This window comes from Mustela lutreola, chromosome 11, assembly GCF_030435805.1.
Source record: "Mustela lutreola isolate mMusLut2 chromosome 11, mMusLut2.pri, whole genome shotgun sequence".
Classification (NCBI taxonomy): Eukaryota; Metazoa; Chordata; class Mammalia; order Carnivora; family Mustelidae; genus Mustela; species Mustela lutreola.
In genome coordinates, this window is record NC_081300.1 from 18,707,248 (window position 1) to 18,726,345 (window position 19,098).

Consider the following 19,098-nt stretch of genomic DNA (forward strand, 5'->3'; position numbering starts at 1 on the left):
TCAGTGGAGAGAGCTAGAAAATAAATATTTTTTGGTATGTCATTATTCTATACTGATTTTTGGTACATATTCAGGAGTAAAGGATTTTTCCTTCCCTTCTTCTATATCTCTTTCCCTAATATCTAGGTGATTCTCAATGATGACAAATAATTGTTTTATCCTACAATATATATAAGAGAGTTTTGGAATAACATACCAAGAAAATGTTCAAAAATGTCTGGAAAGAGTTTAAGATTACTTTTGCAGCTCTTTTGTCCTTAGGGTGTTTTCCATTAGGCTGTCGAGTCATCGTCTATGTTTTAAAGTCACTGACTACTATTTGTAGGGTTATATTGCCTCGTCAAAACACATTCATGTGTCTAGTTTTGCTTGTAAATGTCAGAATTTTCTTTTTTACAATTTAATTATTTTGGTAGTTATGTAAATATTTACATAGTTTCAAAGTTAAGTCTTCAAAACCAGGCATAAGTTTTGTTTCTGTTCTTATTTTCTCCACCCTATTCCCTTCATCTACCAAAGTCAGTCCATTTTCTGTATTTTCAAGGTTTGTCTTCATGTACACACTCACACAAATACACACACGTTTACATCAGATTTTCTTAACCTAGACGGGATTGGTGTTTTGAACTAGATAATTTTTTGTTGTAGAGGGTCATTCTGTGTATTATAGGATGTTTAGCAGTATCCCTATTCTCTAACCATTAGATGCCAGTAGCATACCTTCGGTTGTGACAATTGAAAATGTCTTTTTTAAATTTTTTTTATCTATTTCTTTGAGACAGAGAAAGGTGGGGCCGAGAAAGAGAGAGAGAGAGAGAGAGAGAGAGAGAGAGAGAGAATCAGAGAATCCCAAGGAGACTCTGTTCTGAGTGCAGAGCCTGATACAGGGCTCAGTCTCAAGACCCTGAGTTCATGACCTGAGCTGAAATTGAGAGTCAGATGCTTAACCAACTGAGCCACCCAGGCACCTCCAAAATGTCTTTAGACATTGCCAAATGTCCCTATGGGCACAGTTCTATCTGACTGAGAATTACTGCTCTGTATAAATGTACACTTGTAAATATGCTTATTTATATATTCATTTTCACCTCCAACCTTTAGATTCACAGCGGCAAATTATACCCATTTTCTTTGCCTTACTTTAAAATTTTATTTTTAAAAAATTTTCTACAAATTTCATTATCCACATGCAAAATCAACAAGAACATTTTTTTACTTAAAGCATACTTCAGAATACATGGGTCTAGATGATATATAGAAAGCATTCCATCCAAAAACATTTTTTTTCTCAAGTATACATAGAAACCCTTGGTTAAATTTCAAGAAAGAGTCATAACAAATATTACAGATTTAAGAAGACTAAAATCATACCAAATATATTTTCCAACCACAATGATACAAAACTGAAGATCAATAATAAAACAAAATTAGAAAGCCTACAACGTAAATATTAAATGTTTAATATGTAAATACTAAGCAACACACTACAGTATAAGTGGTGGGACAAATAAGAAATCAAATAGCAAATCAAAATATTCTCAAAGCAAAAGAAAAAGAAAACAAAATATTCCAAAACCTATGGGATGAAGCAGAAGCAGATGTTAGAGTGAAATTTATGCTATAAATTCTTGTATTAAGAAAAAAAAGTTCAAATAGGCAACATTACACCACAAGGAACTAGAAAAAGAAGAAACTTAGCTGAAAAATTCAGTAAAGGAAGGAAATAACAAAGAAAAATCAGAAATAAATGGAGACCAGAATAAACAGTAACATAACATTGAAAGTAATAACCAGTTTTTCCAAAAGAATAAACAAAATTGGTAATACTTTAACTACATTAAGAAAAAAAAGAGAAAAGTCTCAAAAACCAAAATGAGAAGTGGAAGAGAAAACAATACAATAGCTAACCACAGAAATACAGAGTGTGATAACAGATTACTACGAACAGTTATATACTAACAAATCAGATAACTTAGGTGAAAAAAACCCAGATAATTCCTATAAACACGTAAGTTACCAAGATTGAATCATGAAATCATGATTTTAAGAAATAGGAAATCTTCTTATACCAATAACAAGAATTAAAGTTGAAATAGGAATCCATTTGACCTTTTCTGCTCAGCAAAATGTGTATTGGGCATTACTCCAGTATTATGTAGACATTGTTTTCCTTCCTTTTCCTGGTTGTATAGTATTCCACTGTCCTATTTCTTCTTATGTTTTAGCATTTTTTGTCCAGCTTTTATACACAGGTATACAGAATAGGCCCATAACTATTTGGGCTAGCACCCAGAGAGAGTTTTTGTCCAAGTGCTGAGAAAAATTGGACAACACATTTTAAAAAACAGAGAAATTATCTTCCTCTTGTCCCATCAGCATTTTGTTTAGTGAGACAAGTTTCACCCCTCCCCATCAACGACTATGAAAAAGAAAAAAAAAAAAAAGAACTGGGGGCACCTGGGTGGCTCAGTTGGTTAAGCATCTGCCTTCAGCGTGGGTCCTGATCTCTGGGTCCTGGGATCAAGTCCCGTATTTGGCTCCCTGCTTCTCCCCCACCCCGCTTGCTCTCTTTTTCTCTCTCTCTCTCACACACTCTCTCTCTCATTCCCCCTCAAAGAAATAAATAAAATCTTTTTAAAAATATTCTATTATTAGAGTTCAAACTTTTTCAAATTTAAGGGAAGTACATTTGTGGCATTTTCTTAATTATTATCATTGCCTTATCATTTCTGGACCTGGATCTAGTTATGTTTCCTTCTTTTTTTTTTTAAAGATTTTATTTATTTATTTGACAGAGAGAGAGAGAGAGAGAGAGATCATAAATAGGCAGAGAGGGAAGCCGAGAGAGAGGGGGAAGCAGGCTCCCTGCTGAGCAGAGAGCCCGATGTGGGGCTCCATCCGAGGAACCTGAGATCATGACCTAGGCCGAAGGCAGAGGCTTAACCTACTGAGCCACCCAGGCGCTCCTTTAGTTATGTTTTTGTTTGTTAATCTGCAATTTGCACATTTAAGGTGTCCAAAGACATCATTTTATTTTCTAATTTTTCCTTTTCAGAACTTTCTAGACTTTTCTCTCATTGTACCAAGGAGAGTGCTCCCTTCGTTATGGTGTTCCTCAATCTTTCTCACCAACTGTGAGGATCAAGGAATTATTCCAAATTACAAAGTGGGATTAAATTTAGGAGTTTAGAATTCCCAGTCAGTGCTATCAAATAGCAACAAAAATGCTGGTTTCCTCTGAAGATCAGTGGGCAGAAGAATGTTACAGGATATGAGGTGGGACAAGGAGCTCCCTTGGTGCCTGAACAATCCTCAGAATGAGGATTCTGAGGCCAGGCTGAGCAGAGCCCCCAGCTGGGCCAGAGGAAATTAGGCCTCAGCTTCCATGGGGGGAGACAGAGGAGCCCTGAGTTTCTCAGGGATGCTGGGCTGATTCTTTTACCATTTCTCAGCAGCCTTAGAGTACAGCAACCTGCTCTCCCTGACAAATGAGAAGGCCAGGCTCAAATTAATTATTTTGGCACTATTATCATACACCAATTCAGTACATTTATTTAAAGCTGAATATTAAAACCTATTTATTTTCTCTTCTAGCTCATAAGCTGTCCCCCCTGCCCCTGCCCGAAATGGGTTACATTATGAAAGCTGAAACTTCAGGAAATTCCTCATTTCCATATGAATATCTCATTCTGTGGTTTGAAAAGGTACAAAAGTATAAAATGTACCTCATTTTGATGTGGCCCCCAGGAGAAGGAGTTCAAGGAGATTTTGTGCTACGGGCGCGCGTGCGTGCGTGTGCGTGCGTGTGTGTGCGTGTGTGCGTGTGCGTGTGTGTGTGTGCGTGTGTGCATGCGCGCGCTGAGTGGTCAGAAAGGAGAGCACGCAATAAAGAATGTGATCTTCCCTATTTTTTTTTTGATCTTCCCTATTTTTAAAAGGAAATATTTTGTAAGAACGAGGCATGCAATCTGCTAACTCACTTTAAGATGTCCTTTTCCCAACGACCCTCGAATTGTTTCATCAAAAATCTTTTCCTAGCTAATCCATTAAATCCACCTCTCTGAACCCTTTCCTTTACAGAATTGCAAATTTCTGAACTTCTGTTTTTAGAATGATCCCTTGTCTATTAATAATGGGCCAATGATAACACGTGTTCAACAGCAAAATCCAAAATGCAATTTTGTATAATGAAAAGAAGAGACGGATTTTTTTTTTTTTTTTTTTTTTTTTTTTGGCCAGTTAAAATACCAGCTCAAACAAATTATTTGCCCTTCAGTATTTTTTTTTTTATCTTTTATTTTTATGTCTCTGTTCTTGGGCTCAAGACGAACATATCTGCTTACTGCTGTCTTTTGCTTGTCTTTAATCATACAAATAGCATCGAGCCTCTTCTTGCATCTCTTACTGCTCCCCCACACTCCTTCATTAGAAGGTTCCCTCTGTTCTCATTTCTTCCTTTACTTCATTGTGAGCAGCTGGGCTATGTGCTTACAGCAAATTAGCTGTAAAATAAAGCAGCCTTTTTTTTTCCCCTTTTATTTTTTTTTCCAGGGTGTTGTGGGAGAAAAGGTGGTTAGAGAAATTATCCCACAATAAGCAAGTGTGGACAAGGATCAAATAAGCAGAAGAAATCAGCCCGTTGGAGGGTTCACTCACACTGATGAACCATAGTTTAGTACATTCCCCTCCTGGGGGTCCCTTTTGCGTCATTCTGGATGCTTTCCCTCAAGTTCTTTAGCAAAGGCATTTTCCCCACTGTTCTTGATTGCCACAGACGTTCCCCAAATGAAGTCCCGGTTGGAATGTGTGTTCTTTAAAATATTGAAATCCAACTGCAGTCTTAATGTTGTTGGCCTCACTTTGTGTGTGTGTGTTTAAAAATGCAACAGCAATTGTCGCTGCTATTCATCAATTTAAAAAGGCAGGCAGGCACTGAAATTGGGTATGGTCTCGAGAGGAAAATTAGTTCTGAAGGTAAGGAAATCGAAATAAGCTGGATGAGAGAGAGAGAAAGAGAGAGAGAGAAAGAGAGAGAGAGACATGGTTAAAGCCTTAGTGACTACTCCCAAGTATTTGGGCTCAGTGCCCTCAGGGTGGATTTTGTGGTTCATCATGGTCTGCAGGTAATCAAGGGGCAGTCCTCGTGGATGTGCTGGATGACCACACACAGTACGATTCTTTGGAAGGTCAAATAAACTCTGTGCTTCGTTTCAAGCACATAGACAAGAGGATGCTAAGTAGTCTCACTTGACCTCTCTTTTGGTGGCGTGTTCAAATCTAATGTATCGGTCACTTATTTCTCTATCCCAGTCCAAGAAGCACAGACCCATCTCAAGGTGGGTCAGCGGAAAGAACACTTAGACGGAGGCACAAGGTCATCCTACACCTTACTGGACCCTTCATCATGGTACGTGGTGAATGTCAACGTTTTTTATGAAGCAGTGAAATATCTTCTTTTCCAAATGAAACATGACTTGGCATTTAAGTATGCAAAGCAGCAAAAGGAACATTTGAGTACCTTAAATTTATTTTGCAATTTACAAATTTATGCAACTGTGATTTTTAAACTTTGTTTATTTTAAAGATGCTCAAAGAGGATTCTGATGCCTTTTGCTTGAACACAAAAAATTGAAACTGGGATTAGGGATGACTGTTGCCATTATAATACCCTCACTTCCCAATTCGACCCTCTTTATTTCTGAATTTTTGTTTGGGTTACAGAGTAGGGAGACCATTTTGATTCAGATGTTTAAAAAGAGGGATATGGTAAGATTTTCGTATGACATTTCCTTTGTGACCTTGGAACATTCCCCATTTCCTAGGTGATGACTACAGACACAGGATTCCAAAGTTGGCAGAAACACAAGTCACCCTGATCATACCAGGTTGCAGTTAGTGATCTCACATTTGTTCACATTACTTGAGTGATTTGAACTACTGTTTAAGAGTGGTTAAACATATTTACAAATACGATCCTCATTAAATGCTTGTAGACTTTCAGGAGAACCATGGCAAAGTTGAGAGTCAAGAATGTGGTTTGGAAACCATGGCATGAGAGCGTTTCCAGAGAGATCGTCAGCAGCACCAGTAACATCTTGGGAGTGAAATCACCAAAATTGGTGAGACAGAAGTGTGTGTGTGTGTGTGCGCGCGCGCGTGCATGTGCACGTGTGTGTGCCTCCTTAAGAGCCATAAACGCTCTGAAAGGGGTCTGTTGTCTGTTTTGGGTTGTTAAAGCAACCTTTCAGCCCCAAGTTTTGTTAAAGGCAGAGTTTCTCTAGTTGGTGCCATGCCAACCGAGGATGCTGGAGATGGGAGCCTGGAAGCCCTTCCTGATTCTAGAGTTGCATAGTGCAGTGTGGAAGTCATCAGCCACATGTGGTTGCTTAAATTTAAATCCTCAATTAAAATTACATAAAGTTAAAAACTGATTTCTTCAGCTTCACCTGCCACATTTCAAGTATGCATTGATAGGACACATTTGGACTTGTGTTGCAAACATCCCCTCCCTTTTGCTGGAACTACTTAATGAAAAATGAGGCGGGAAACATCTGGCATCATCTTTTGATCCCTACGACAGTCCTCTTTCTTAACGGCCTATGATAGAATGAGAGAGAGCAGACTGGGGCTTATATTTTGGAATTCCCTTGAAAGACCACAAAGCACAAACAGAGTGATCCAGAGAGAGAACGTCGGAGTCAGGCTATGTTTCTGAATCCACTTACAGCCACTTACAGGCTATGCCTTCTTGAGGAATTTAGCCTGGCTGTGACTCAGTTTCCTCTTTTAGGATAATGTTAGTCCCTACCTCATTAGATTATTGTGAAATTAAATGAGATACTGCTTAGTGCCTAACTTTTAGTGAGCATTTGATATGTGTTGGTTGATTTTCCTACTATCTCCACCTGCCCAAATTAGAAATGCCATTATGGAAGTCATTCTTTGATTAACCATTTCAAACATATGAAGCACAAGAAAACTGATTCTAAAAAATCTCCCAGATAAGAAAGTAGTAGTCCAAATGTGACCTGCGAGAAAGGTGTCTGGGTAAGATATTTGGTTACCAAATATCACAAATTCCCCATTCTAGAGTTTCTTCAATTCCTCATTTTAAAGGCTAGAGGTAATCTTCAAGTAATACTTTAAAGAAGAGTGTTTTCTGAGCTCTTGACTGTTTGGGAAAGTCTGTAATTGTCATGTGAATGACAGCTTGGCTGAGCATTAAATTCATGGGTCCAAAATCGCTTGTTGTAATCCTGGATAAACTTGGTACCATGGGTTTTCTGATACTCAGTATTTGAAAGCAATCTGGCCTGATTTTAGTTTTTCATTGAGATGTGTGTTGAGTTCCCCTAGCAATAAGCTCAAAGGCAAGGATTCAAGGGCAAGGAGTTTATTTGACAGGTGACAGAGGGGGTTGGAGATGCAAGACAGGAAAGGAAGGTAGCAGATAAACGTATGTCCTAGAGTGGGTTAGCAAGCCAGATACCACCATATTCACCTGGAGCTGAGTCATGCTGGATTAATTGTGGAAGTCAATGAAAAACACATTTCCCAAAGTTATCCTCTCAGAGAAGTGAAGGCTCTGGGTAGGTAATCACCAAATCCTATCTCTTATTGCTTGAACACAGCTTCTGGGAGTTATAGATTCCCCCAGCACTTGTAGACATCTGCAAGGGCAGAGAAAGGGCGGGGTCAGAGAAAGACTGGCTGAGAATCCTAGGCTTGATAGCTGGAGGTCAGGCTGCCTATCCCAGTGTGCTGAGGATGAGCGCTCGTATGCCAAGACAACAAGGCACACTACAGGGTGCTAGCAGTCTTTCTTCTGTGGTGACGTCTGATGCTTGAATAACTGATTGATTGATTACAATTCCACATTTTCCCGCTGTGTCCTTTCTCACTTTCTCTGGACCTCACTTTCTCCTAGTTTCTCTGTCTCTTATTCTCCATCTCCCTCATCTCCATCACTCTTTCTCTGATGCTCTACTACTTCTTAATTTCTCTTTCTTTTTGACTGGATTAACTCTTTTAGCATGCAAACTTAGTCTTGAAAATTTTTCTTTAATTTTATCTTTGCTTATTTCTTTGACATTGGTTCTTTTTGTTTTCCTCCTGTTTTCTTGCAATAACCAAATTCCTAAATTCTATGTATTTGTTCTGCCCTGTATATCACATTATTCCTCATAATTTTTATCTCTACGCTTTTTCTTTGCATCCAAAACAAATTTCCTAATTTGTCCTCCACATTGCTGCTTTTATTTTTGACATTGTTGGATCTGCTCTCTGTTCTCTCTAAATTAGATTTTATTTTGCAATTGCAAACTTAGATTTCTTAACAATTCTTCCTTAAGGGTCTAGCTCAATTGTCATGTCAGTTTATTCCAGATTTCTGCTGCTCTTTCATAGATACCATAACTTTTCTAATTTTACCAAGAATATTGAAGAATATCAACCAAGAATATTTTTTCTTGTCTATACCATGAATCATTTTCATATTTTCTTCTTAGTCTTTAGGATGACATCCATTTATTTAATCTTCAGTATTTTCTACCATCTGTATGTAAGTTTTCTTTTTACTGATTCTCAAAGAATCACTCATCAACCACATCAACTCAGACCAACCATTTGCCAAGCAAAAAAGCCAGAGGGTTTTGCCTATTTTATTTGTTGTCCACTGCTGGCTGAAATGTAAGTAGAAGGGCAGGTTGATGTTTGTACCTCTCAGCTTGGGCTCCACTGTTGAACTGGTCATAGAGAGAGGCTTTGATGGGCCAAAGGGAGACCTTCCCCTATTCTTGGCACCTAGTTCTCTTGCCCTCTGAACCCACAGAGTTCAGAAAAATGTAGACTTGCAAATATGTGCTGAAAACAAGGCTATTTGTATTCTCTCCATTGTCCATATTCCTTTACTTATAGGAGCCATGTTTTTCCCAATGCAATTTGTATCATGAGTTCCATGTGCTTTCTTACATATTTTTTTTAAAAATGTTTATTCTCATACTGAAATATGAGGGATGATTGGAATAACAGATTTCAAACCCAAGTTCTAGAACTAGACTGCCCAGGTTTGAATTGTGATTTGCCATTTATTAACTACAAGACCCTGATAAAGTTAACTTCTCTAGGCCTTTGTTTCCTTGACTTTGTAATGAGGGTAAGAATGAAGCATCTACTCTTTTGGATTGTTGTGGATATTAATTCCATTAACATACATGAAGTGCTTGGCAGAATACTTGCCACAAAATAACTAATCAACAAATGTTAGCTCAAATTATTATTTCATAAACACCTCCCGTGTGATGAGAGAAATAGTGCCATGTTTTTTGGTATGGGTGGGTAGGCATAAGAGAGAAGGTCCTGGAGGAGAAATGAAAAATTTTCTGATCTACTTTTGTCTGAATGAGACTGCTCTATCTAGTTCATGAGCCAAAATATGACAGACACCAGTGTTTGGGGTTTTTTTTTTTTTTTTTTTTTTTTTTTTTTTTTACTTCCAGTTCCATCAGCCTTGTAATTAGTAGAAGTCTATAATTAGTAGAATTAGAATTCTGACCACATATCATCTGTTGAGCTTAGCTTTTGGTTTTGTGGTGAGTTTTCCTTTTATTATGTTTTTTCATGTGTGTTTTAGTGGGATATTGGGAGAAATTGCAATAGATGACTGGGGAGATGCCATTTTAAATTGGAATGATGTAGAGAGTTTTTACCCATTGGTCTTGCAAATTACTCCTGTCCTGCCTTGGTTCACATAACAAAGGAGAGGCAGTAGCACCCATGAGTGCAGTCTTTACCCATGTGGCATGAGTGAAAAGAGAGTCCATGCTGAGACTTGGTTTGGGAGGGTATGACATTGGCCATTTGACCATACAGGTCATGAGATGCAGATATGAACACAAGTTCAAAATAGGTACTGATGTTATGCCGTGATTCCATTTAGGAAAGGGGGGAGCTAATTTTTGGCTGATTTATGACGTGTTTAAGAGAGTGTCTAGCATAGAGGAAGTGCTAGAAGGCTTTTTTTTGAATCAAAAAACTCTATGAGGTAAGTACTATTATTCTACCCATTGTACAGATGAGAAAATTAAGGTTCTATAATTTTTCCAAGGTCACACATCTGGTAGAAGGTAGAGTCTGGTTCCAGCCCTGGACAGTTTGGTTCTAGATTTCCCATTCTTGACAACTGGACAACTGCCATACTTGACAATCATTTGGGATTCTGCCATAGGACTCATTGAGACCACACTGCTTACTCCCACATGGAAAACAGATGAGGAAAGTTGTTGTTGTCCCATCAAATAAAGTTTACCAGAGAATGTTCTCAAGTCTTGATGCTACCATTAATAGTGCCATCTTCTAAACCCAGCACACCAACTCACCATTTCTCCTTAGGCACCACTATTCCCTGGAGCAGAAACAAAAGTAAATACAGATGCCATGAGCCTCTCTGTCAAGGTCCATGGACATACTATACAAATAAATAAATAAATAAATATATCTCATATACGTAGGTATATCATATCATATCATAGCTAATCTATCATATAGACGATAGATATGAGATATATATATCTCTCAGTATATCTGTGAATGCCTCCCTTATTAATATTATTATTAATAATAATTTTTTTTAACTTGGTAGAGTTTTTTGTGTGGGATTCAACAGAGCCCTTAGCCACTCTCTCTCCTACTTTTTACGTGTAGCAGTACCACCATTTGGTGCTTATGCAGGTAAAATGTCAGCACAGGTCTGAGAGGTCTATCTATGGAGACATCTGCTACCTGAAGCCCCATGAGTAATAGCCTGGCCCTGGAGTGAGTGGGAGAAACATCTGCTCTGTACACAGAAACTGACTGCTGTGCAGGCAGAACCAGGCCACTGGGAGAGAGGGAGCAGACCAGTGACAATGGGGCTGCAGGCAGCCAGAGGCAATATTCTAGCAGGCAGCTTCTCTCTTCCTCACTCCTTCCCTAATAGGAGTGGGATCCATGCTGTGATAGGTGAGATAGCACACAGGCAGATTGTCCACCAGATGGTACAATCTTCTATTTAAGAAATATTTGAAAGGGCAACAAAATACAGCAGAAACCATCCGACAGTCCACATGGCTAATGCAAAATTAGCCAAAATGATGGCAGCAGCAGTAGTGGGGGTGTTGTGGGGTGAAATGTAGGAAAGGCTAAGAGGAGACCAGCACCATGATGTCTGGTGGGGCAGATGTCGGTAGAGTTTGAAATGCTTCTCCAGCATGGCATGGTGGGGCTTCGATGTGCTTCTGTGAACCCCAGTCTCTAGCCTGTGTTTGCCAAGGCCAAGGGTGATGGACCCAGACATGATGATCCATCCTGACCTGTGTCTCATGAGCCAGGGACATCTCTTGTGTTCTCATGCTGGGTGGGAAAGAACTTTGGTGGTCATTGCTGTTTTGTGGCTCTTTTCTCATTTCTGTATCTCTGTTGAGTGGCTTTTTCTTACTGATGTTCCATTGCAGCATTATTTGAACACAGCTCTACATGTTGCCATCAACATCCTCGTGCATATTCTTAGCTGAGCTTTTGTTTTGTTCCAAGTACGGTACTAAGCATTCTACCTAGCAATAGTCAGTACATATTGAGTGGTTACGATATATTAGCACTGGTTGGAGCGATTTACATATAGTGCCTTCTTTAATCCCTGTGACAAACTAATGAGGAAAATACTATTATTACCATCTTAATTATACACATGGGGAAAGGAAGGTTTGGCGCCCTTAGATAACTTGCCCAAGGCTACAAGATGATTGAGGAAACAAACTTAATGGGGTAAAGAATGTGTCTAATCCAAAATCCATGCTTTCAAATGCTGGGCCCTACTACCTCTGACATGGATATTTTCTGTTTTCTTCCTTATGACCACTGTATGAAGATGTTGTCATCCCCAGTGCACAGCCGAGGAAACTACCGCTCAGAGAGTTAAAGGCATTCCCTGGGGTCAGGGGTCAAAGAATCAGGTCCGTCTTATTCCCTAGCTGGTGACGGCCACCAATCTAGACCACCTCTTCCCCACCAGCTTCTCTAATTCCCTCTCTTTCCCTTCATCAGCGTTCTCAGCATTCATGCTTGGAACTCTAGTGATGTATTGACATCATACAGTTGACCCTTGAACAATGCAGTGGTTGGGGGTACTAATCCCTCCTGCAGTTGGAAATCAGCCCATAATTTCTGACTCCCCCAAAACTTAACTACTACTAACCCACAGTTGCCCAGAAGCCTTACTAATAACATAAACTGTTGATGAACATGTATTTTGTATGTTTGTGTATTATAGACTATATTTCTACAATAAAGTAAGCTAGAGGAAAGAAAATGTTATTGAGTAAATACATTTATATTACCATACTGTGAAAAATCCATAAAGAAGTGGATCTGCACAGTTCAAACCCATGTGGTTCAAGGGTCAATTGTATTTACGTTCCAAGTCTTATTTCTTTCTCTTTCAGAGTATCTCCCTTCCTGTTTCTTTCTTTTTCAGCTCCATCGCTACTGGCCAGTCCAGAAGAAGTTCCTTGGTCCTCATGGTGTTACTAAAATATTTGCCATCGATTGCCACATGCCTTCCCTCAAAAGGTGTGCCATGACTTCTAGGCATGAGCCTCAGAGATACACATTTCCATCCTACTTCTAGAGGTAGGCAAGATAGAATGGCTTTCTCTATTAACTCACCCCTAAAACTACAAAAGAAGGGATAGCGTGTGTCTCTCTGCGTACAGACATTCACCACAGTGTAAACATGTAAAATTTAGTCATGTTTTTCGTTACTGTATATAAAGGCATTTATATACAAATTCATCTCCAAGGATGAAACTATGAGCAGAGATAAGTGTCGTTGTGTGGTGACGGCTCCAAGGAGACCGCTGCTGTCTGTAGGGGCAAGCCAGTTTTCTGAGGAACTTTTCTCTTCGGCCATCATAGAAAAAGTGTCAAGAATCTAGATGTTTAATTTTTGGAAGGTAGAGGGGTTTCATTTTTCATAGAGAATTCTTCCTAGGACTTACAACAGACAATGGGACAGAAACGGGGTTGACGAACCCATTGACCTTGTATCACAAGTGCAGGAAGAAATAACAACAGAACAGACCCCTGTGTTTTCCATCCCCCTGAGGGCTCTGTCTGTTCTCAGGCCTGGGCCTCTTTCTGTTTTCCCCTCTGGAGGGTTCCAGTATCAAGCGTCTCTGTGTTAATTAACTCAGCATGTGGCACATAAAGGCCTGACAGCAGATAGCTAATGTTTTGGATATGCACACAGTTTAAGGATTAGCTCAATTTCAAAGGACAACTTAACGTTGTCACAGTACAGTTGACGCTTGGTGATCCGAGGCAAATTTTGGGTTCTGGGCAATCTTCCTACCGCCACCATCACGCATATGGGCTTCCACTCCCTACTCTCAGCTCTTAGACATTCAGACAAAGCAAGCCAATTTTAATATTTTAATTCACCCTAAATAAAATCTTGTAATTGCCAATAAAACCCAACAGTAAAAAAGTCTTACAAGGCATCGGGTTATCTGTGTCAAAGTTTGTCTCTTGCATGATGGGCATTTTCTGAAATATATTAAAAATAAGTATAATAGATAAAATAAACACATAATGAAGGTTCATATAAAAGGTGGTCCCAAAGCCAAATTCCTTAGAAAAGGTGTGTGGATGAGAACCCCGTGTGGTATGGAAATCCTTTAGCCTGATTTCCAGCTTTTTTGAGCATAGAATAAAGCAAAGTTTGCCTAGTGGCAGCCCAAAGGCCACATCTGGCCTCTTGACATGCTTAATTTGGCTTGGGTAGCATTCTTAAAAAGTTATAATTGAAAATGCGAGGAGTTGTTTTTTTTTTTTTTAATTTGCATTTTTGGATTTTCTTGCTCTAGGTTTGTGCTCCCTGATGGCAAAAATTGACAGGAGTGGAGCAACTCTCTTCCCCTTGGATGGGACACACATGACGTGGTGTCAAGTTCAGCCCAAGTACAAAATGTTTGAAGTGCCTGTTCCTGGGCCCCAAGTATTAGTTTCTTATTGTTCTGCCAATCCGTTTGCTGCATCTCCCACTTCATTCCTAATCATTTCTTGTGTATTTTGCTCAAACTGGCTGGAGTTGGGCAGGTCGAGCTTAGACTCCCTTTGCATGTAGCTTTGTACAAAGTGGAGTTTTCTCTAATCTTGACCAATTGCCCAGAAATCACCTAGTGAGCTCCTTGGTGAAAAATCAAAACAAACAAGCAAATATAAAATATGTGGAAAGGCTGACGAATTTAGCCACTCGGCATGGCATTTAAAAATGGATCTAGAAACATTTTTAATGTACTCCTTCAAATGTCATGACAGCTGTCCAAATTTGTAATTTTAAAATATATTTTATGTTATCACATACATTTGCTACACACTCTATCAAATAGATGACTAATATGTGAAAACAAATATGTTTGCCACCCGCCTGACTCATGCTTCTTGGGATATGGGAGACTCTTGAAGAATAAACAAAAAGCCCCTTGTGGCTGAGAAGAGGGACCCCAAAGCTAACATTTTTTTTTTTCCTCCAGGGGATTTGTTCAGGGGTCAGCTTCTGTTGCTGCTCAGGATGGAAGGCAAGTATCATACAAATTCTTACAAAATCATTAGACCCAAAAAGGGAAGATGTGTCTTATTTTTGAGGCCAGGGGATATAGTTCTTTAAATCACTCATTCATGCAGAGAGCCATTTCTTTATCTGTTCATTTACCCTGGGAGGGTTTATAGGATACCTGCCATGTGACACTGTGATGTTTGACGTTGTAAGGGGGATAAATATGAGAACAAAAATTCTGGGTTATTTGTTTGTTTTAGGGAACGGCATTTGTTTCCTTGGACCGCCATAATGAAGTACCAGAGATGGGTGGCTTAAACCACAGAAATTTGTTGTCTTACGGTTCTGCAGACCAAATGTCCAATATTAAGGTATCAGCAGGATTGGTTTCTTCTAAGGGTTCTGAAGGAGGTCTCTGTTCCAGGCCTCTCTCCATGGCTTGTCGATGGCCGTCTCCTTCCTGTGTCTTCATGTCATCTCACCTCTGTGTGTGTCTGTGTCCAAATTTTCTCTTATAAAGGTGCAAGTCTACTGGATCAGGGCCTATCCTAGTGACCTCTTTGGACCCTGATTACCTCTGTGAAGGCCCTGCGTCCAGATGTGCTCACATTCTGAGGTAATGGGGTTTACGACTTCAACATGAAGATTTTGTGAGGAGAGAATGTATTTCAGCCTATAACAGGAGCGTATAAAGTGATTGTTTCTGGAAGTTTGAATGCTTCTCTTCTGCTTATTGGTTTTGCCGCTTTTACTAGTAAATGAGTTCTTTCACTGTTGCTAATGTCCACCTCACTGATTACTAAACTAGGCTGGCCTGGATGATTTTAGAAACTAGAAAGGTGACAATAAATGAGCTTAATTCCATAGACACTAAATTGTAGTAACTGGACATAACATGGGCATACAGATGATAGGGACCAGATTTTGGATGCACTTGTTGTGTAACATGAAGGGCCAGTCTGTGGCCAGGAGTGGGGACAAAAGGTCTCCATGGTGTTTTCCAGAAGGATCAGATCCCATGTAAGATGAGTGAATAGAGAGGGAAGAGAGCTGGTCCAGATAAGCCAGAGAGGAAAGTTCTGGAAAGTTGAAATCTGAGTAACATAAAGCCTGTCACATGATCCTGCAAGTCTTCTTGAGTGAGGACAAAGGGAGAAAGAACCAAAGAGGAGAAAAAGCTCTGTCACTAACTGGGGGTTTGTAGGACACGTGTCATGAAAGACAGCACCCTTCAAAGGACCGGGCTGACATCCTTCGACAAAATCATGGTGCAGCCCAGGAAGACAGCAGTGGGGTCCCAGCCCCGTGCCACTGCCATGAGATGAAAGATCCTCTTCTTTACTCTCTTTTTCCAGGTTTTCTTCCTTGCTTTGCCTTTTCTCTCCAGCCTCTTCCCTGCTTCAGTATTCCAGCCTATAAGCTGACACAGGGTAAAAAGAGAGCCGAGAAAAAACTTAGCCTCTCAACAGCAGGTGCATAGGCTGAAATGGTTCCATAAGCAATAGGCACTGGAGGTCATGGTTTGTCCACGAGTGCCCTTCCAGCACATTCTAGATGACACCACCGATGCAACCATTCCCCCTTCCTTTAGGTGCAAGCCTGGCTCTGGCCCCCTTCTCTCCAGCAGCATTCCCCCCCCCCCCCTTTCAGGCCGGAGCTCATCACGTGGGGATCTTGTTACAAAGCAGCTTGTGGTGCAGAGGGTCCAAGGTGGGCCCAGGCATCGTTCGTGCCTTCAGCCGCGAGGGCCTGTGGGAGGACGGAAGCCCCGTTGGAGATGCTGCCAAGGTATCATTCTTCCATTTAGGAGCTCCGGGCTCGGTGGGCTTCCCAGGTTAAGAGGAGAGGGTGCCTCTCTCGGCTACGGCCGGCACCTTAACTTTCAGTAGCTCCTGTATTCATTAGTAAGGGTTAGAGAGAAAAGAAAAATAACAATAGTGCTCTTAATTGGATCTCTGAAAGAGATACTGCATTTCCACTGATTAAGGCAATTAAAGGTGCAGACGCCGCTGCTCAAAAGCTGACATCTTCAGGTGTCTCATAACAAAAATTAATACCACTGCTAGCTGTGCCACCTAGTCATGCTGTAAAGTAAATTAATTACTGCAACCAAACTAATAATAACGGAGCAGGCAGAGTTGTAGCAATCTTGTGGCTCACCACTGGAGACTGAGCAGGGACTTTTGCCTCTCTACTACCCATGAGCGCAACCCAGCAATTGCTGACTGTAACATTTCTATTGTATGGTTTATGCTAAATATGCATATCTTAATTGCATTAGTCAAAATAATTAGCTAATATATTTTTGCATAATGACGAGGTAAGCAAATATCACCATAGCTCAGTGGTTCTTGCATGAGTAAATTTGGAAAATTAATAGACTCCCAATTTCCTAATTATCTGTCTTTTATTCCATGCTCAAACAAAGAAATGCTACTGCACACTCCTGGGCATCGCGTAATTTAGTTTGCACCTTGAAAATTTAAAGCACCTGTGTTTGTTTTCTCCCCCTTTTGCAGGAAAGTGATATAAAGAAAACGACAGCTCCTTCCTTTTATCACCCTGGAGTTGAAATGTAAGGGAGGCAGTGGATCAATACATTTTAATTTTTATACGAAAGTGGGGCCTCGAGTTACGAGGCAGTTTTCATGCATGGGGAAGTTATCGGAAAGTTGAAGGAATGGTCAGAATTCTTTCCGAAGTGACAGTTCAGGAGCAGGTGCCCAAGCTCTGGGGGCGTGGTACATTCCTTCGTGCCCGCCTTCCACCGGCGTCTACCGACCTTCCCCCTTGTGTCTCGGATGACTCCCCAGCTGAGCCTGGCTCTTGCCCACACGTTCACATGTACGCGGCAATGGTACCTTTCTTGCTCCTGGACATAACGGTCTGACTGGAGGATACTGTGGTTGTTGAAGAGTAAAACTCGCTGTTTTGATGAAAATGCTCAGTGGACCACAGCTGGGTCCCTTTGGGTTCCATCACATTTCTTTGGGTTTATGATTGTGAAACAGTAATAGGCGGGGCTATCCTACAGAGTGTCCCGATTTAGCAGAACCTGGTCATTCCTGCCAAAGGGGCCAGCTCTTCCTCACTATTTATGAGAAAGCGTAGCCTAATGCATAAGGAAAACAGAAATCTGCCCAAGAGGACATTCTGGCAATGCACTACTATCCTCTAATGAGCTTAAAAGCACCCATGCCTGTGTCTTCCGGTGGCAAGTTTCAGGCTACCACTTCAAAGGAAGAATGTTCCAGAGCCTAAAGCCCACCACATCTGGATGAAACCCTCACGCCAAGCCCAAAGCCTCCAGTCTAATGACAGGCAAGTCCTGGAGGGGAGAAAGCAGCTGGGGGAAGAGCTCCTTTAAGTCTCTGATGAGTCTGGCTTTCTGGTGGCATAGGGGAAAGCGGTCCGCAAGCTGGTGAGGGAGGGAGGTCTTCCCTGATGTCGCTTTGGTCTCAGCAAGCTCTGATTGGATCTCTTGCCCCGGCCAGTGCAGCGCCCGTCAGGATTCCTGCCTTGAGACTCCGTAGACCGCCTGTGGCAAGGCCCGTGCAGGTAGCGGACGGAGGCGGTGGTATCCTCAGGTAGTGACCCCCTTCCATACCCCCTTCCGTGCTCACCTGCAAATCGCCAGGAACCATAAAGGGAATGTGTGTAAAATTTGTTTTAATCTGTACACATGAGTGTAACAGGCTCTAATTAAGATGAGGAAAGAGACAAAGGCATGCTAAATGGTATCTGGGAGGCCGCGAAAGCCTAGCATCCAATTTTATAGACCAAGAGCTGGTGCAAGAGTGGTAAACTCGAAAGCCAAGCTCACAGTGTCCATCTTGACCACTCAGGAAGGGAAGGCTGTCCGCTGTCACCAGGCACCACGCTGTCATCAGGACAGTGGAGCCCAGAAGGCAAAAGGAAGGAGAGCTAGGATGGAAGGCCTTGAAGAGAAACAAAGGCCATAGATGAATATTCTGAGGAAAAAAACCAAAAAACAAAAAAACCACCCAAATTCTCACACTAGAAAATGTAGTGAGAGAAAAGTTATAAGAAGTTAGACCAGAGGATGGAAGACGTTCACCGCAGCTGGATGTAGTGAGTGCATGGATAGAAACACAATGGGGAAGAGAGGATAGAAAGACCATAGAGACCCTGAGGGATGAAGGGAGCGACGGCCCCGTCTTCTGGCTACATGGCTCAGCTTCTCGTTGCCTCTGATTCCAGGAGAGGCCCGGCTTGCCTCCGAGTTGCGCAGAGCCTCGTACCCAGGCTAGGAGTCCAGGGCAAAAGACATGGGACACTTTTCCTTAACAGCCTTTCCTTAATTCCTCAGAGGCCGCAAGGGAGGTAGCTTCTTGCGTGCTAGTCAGGTGGTCCCCTGGAGGCTCTCGAGGCATAAGAAAACTACCTCTATGTGATGGCAGGGCACAGAGCAGGAGGTGGGGGCACCGCTGATCAAGCTATGGGGGAACAGGACCCAGGTCACACTCTTTCAACATGATCTGAGCTGA

At 41.2% G+C, this 19,098-nt stretch overlaps 1 long non-coding RNA gene across 1 annotated transcript in view; it reads left to right on the forward strand.

The window, feature by feature from the left end:
• LOC131811327 (uncharacterized) overlaps nt 1-14,616 on the forward strand; it is a 33,943-nt gene extending 19,327 nt beyond the window's left edge. Inside the window, exons 3-7 of the long non-coding RNA XR_009345887.1 lie at nt 5,311-5,407; nt 5,994-6,119; nt 12,509-12,663; nt 13,899-13,992; nt 14,568-14,616. This is a non-coding gene — a long non-coding RNA (uncharacterized LOC131811327). The remainder of the gene's footprint in view (nt 1-5,310; nt 5,408-5,993; nt 6,120-12,508; nt 12,664-13,898; nt 13,993-14,567) is intronic.
• Nucleotides 14,617-19,098: the final 4,482 nt, after the last annotated feature.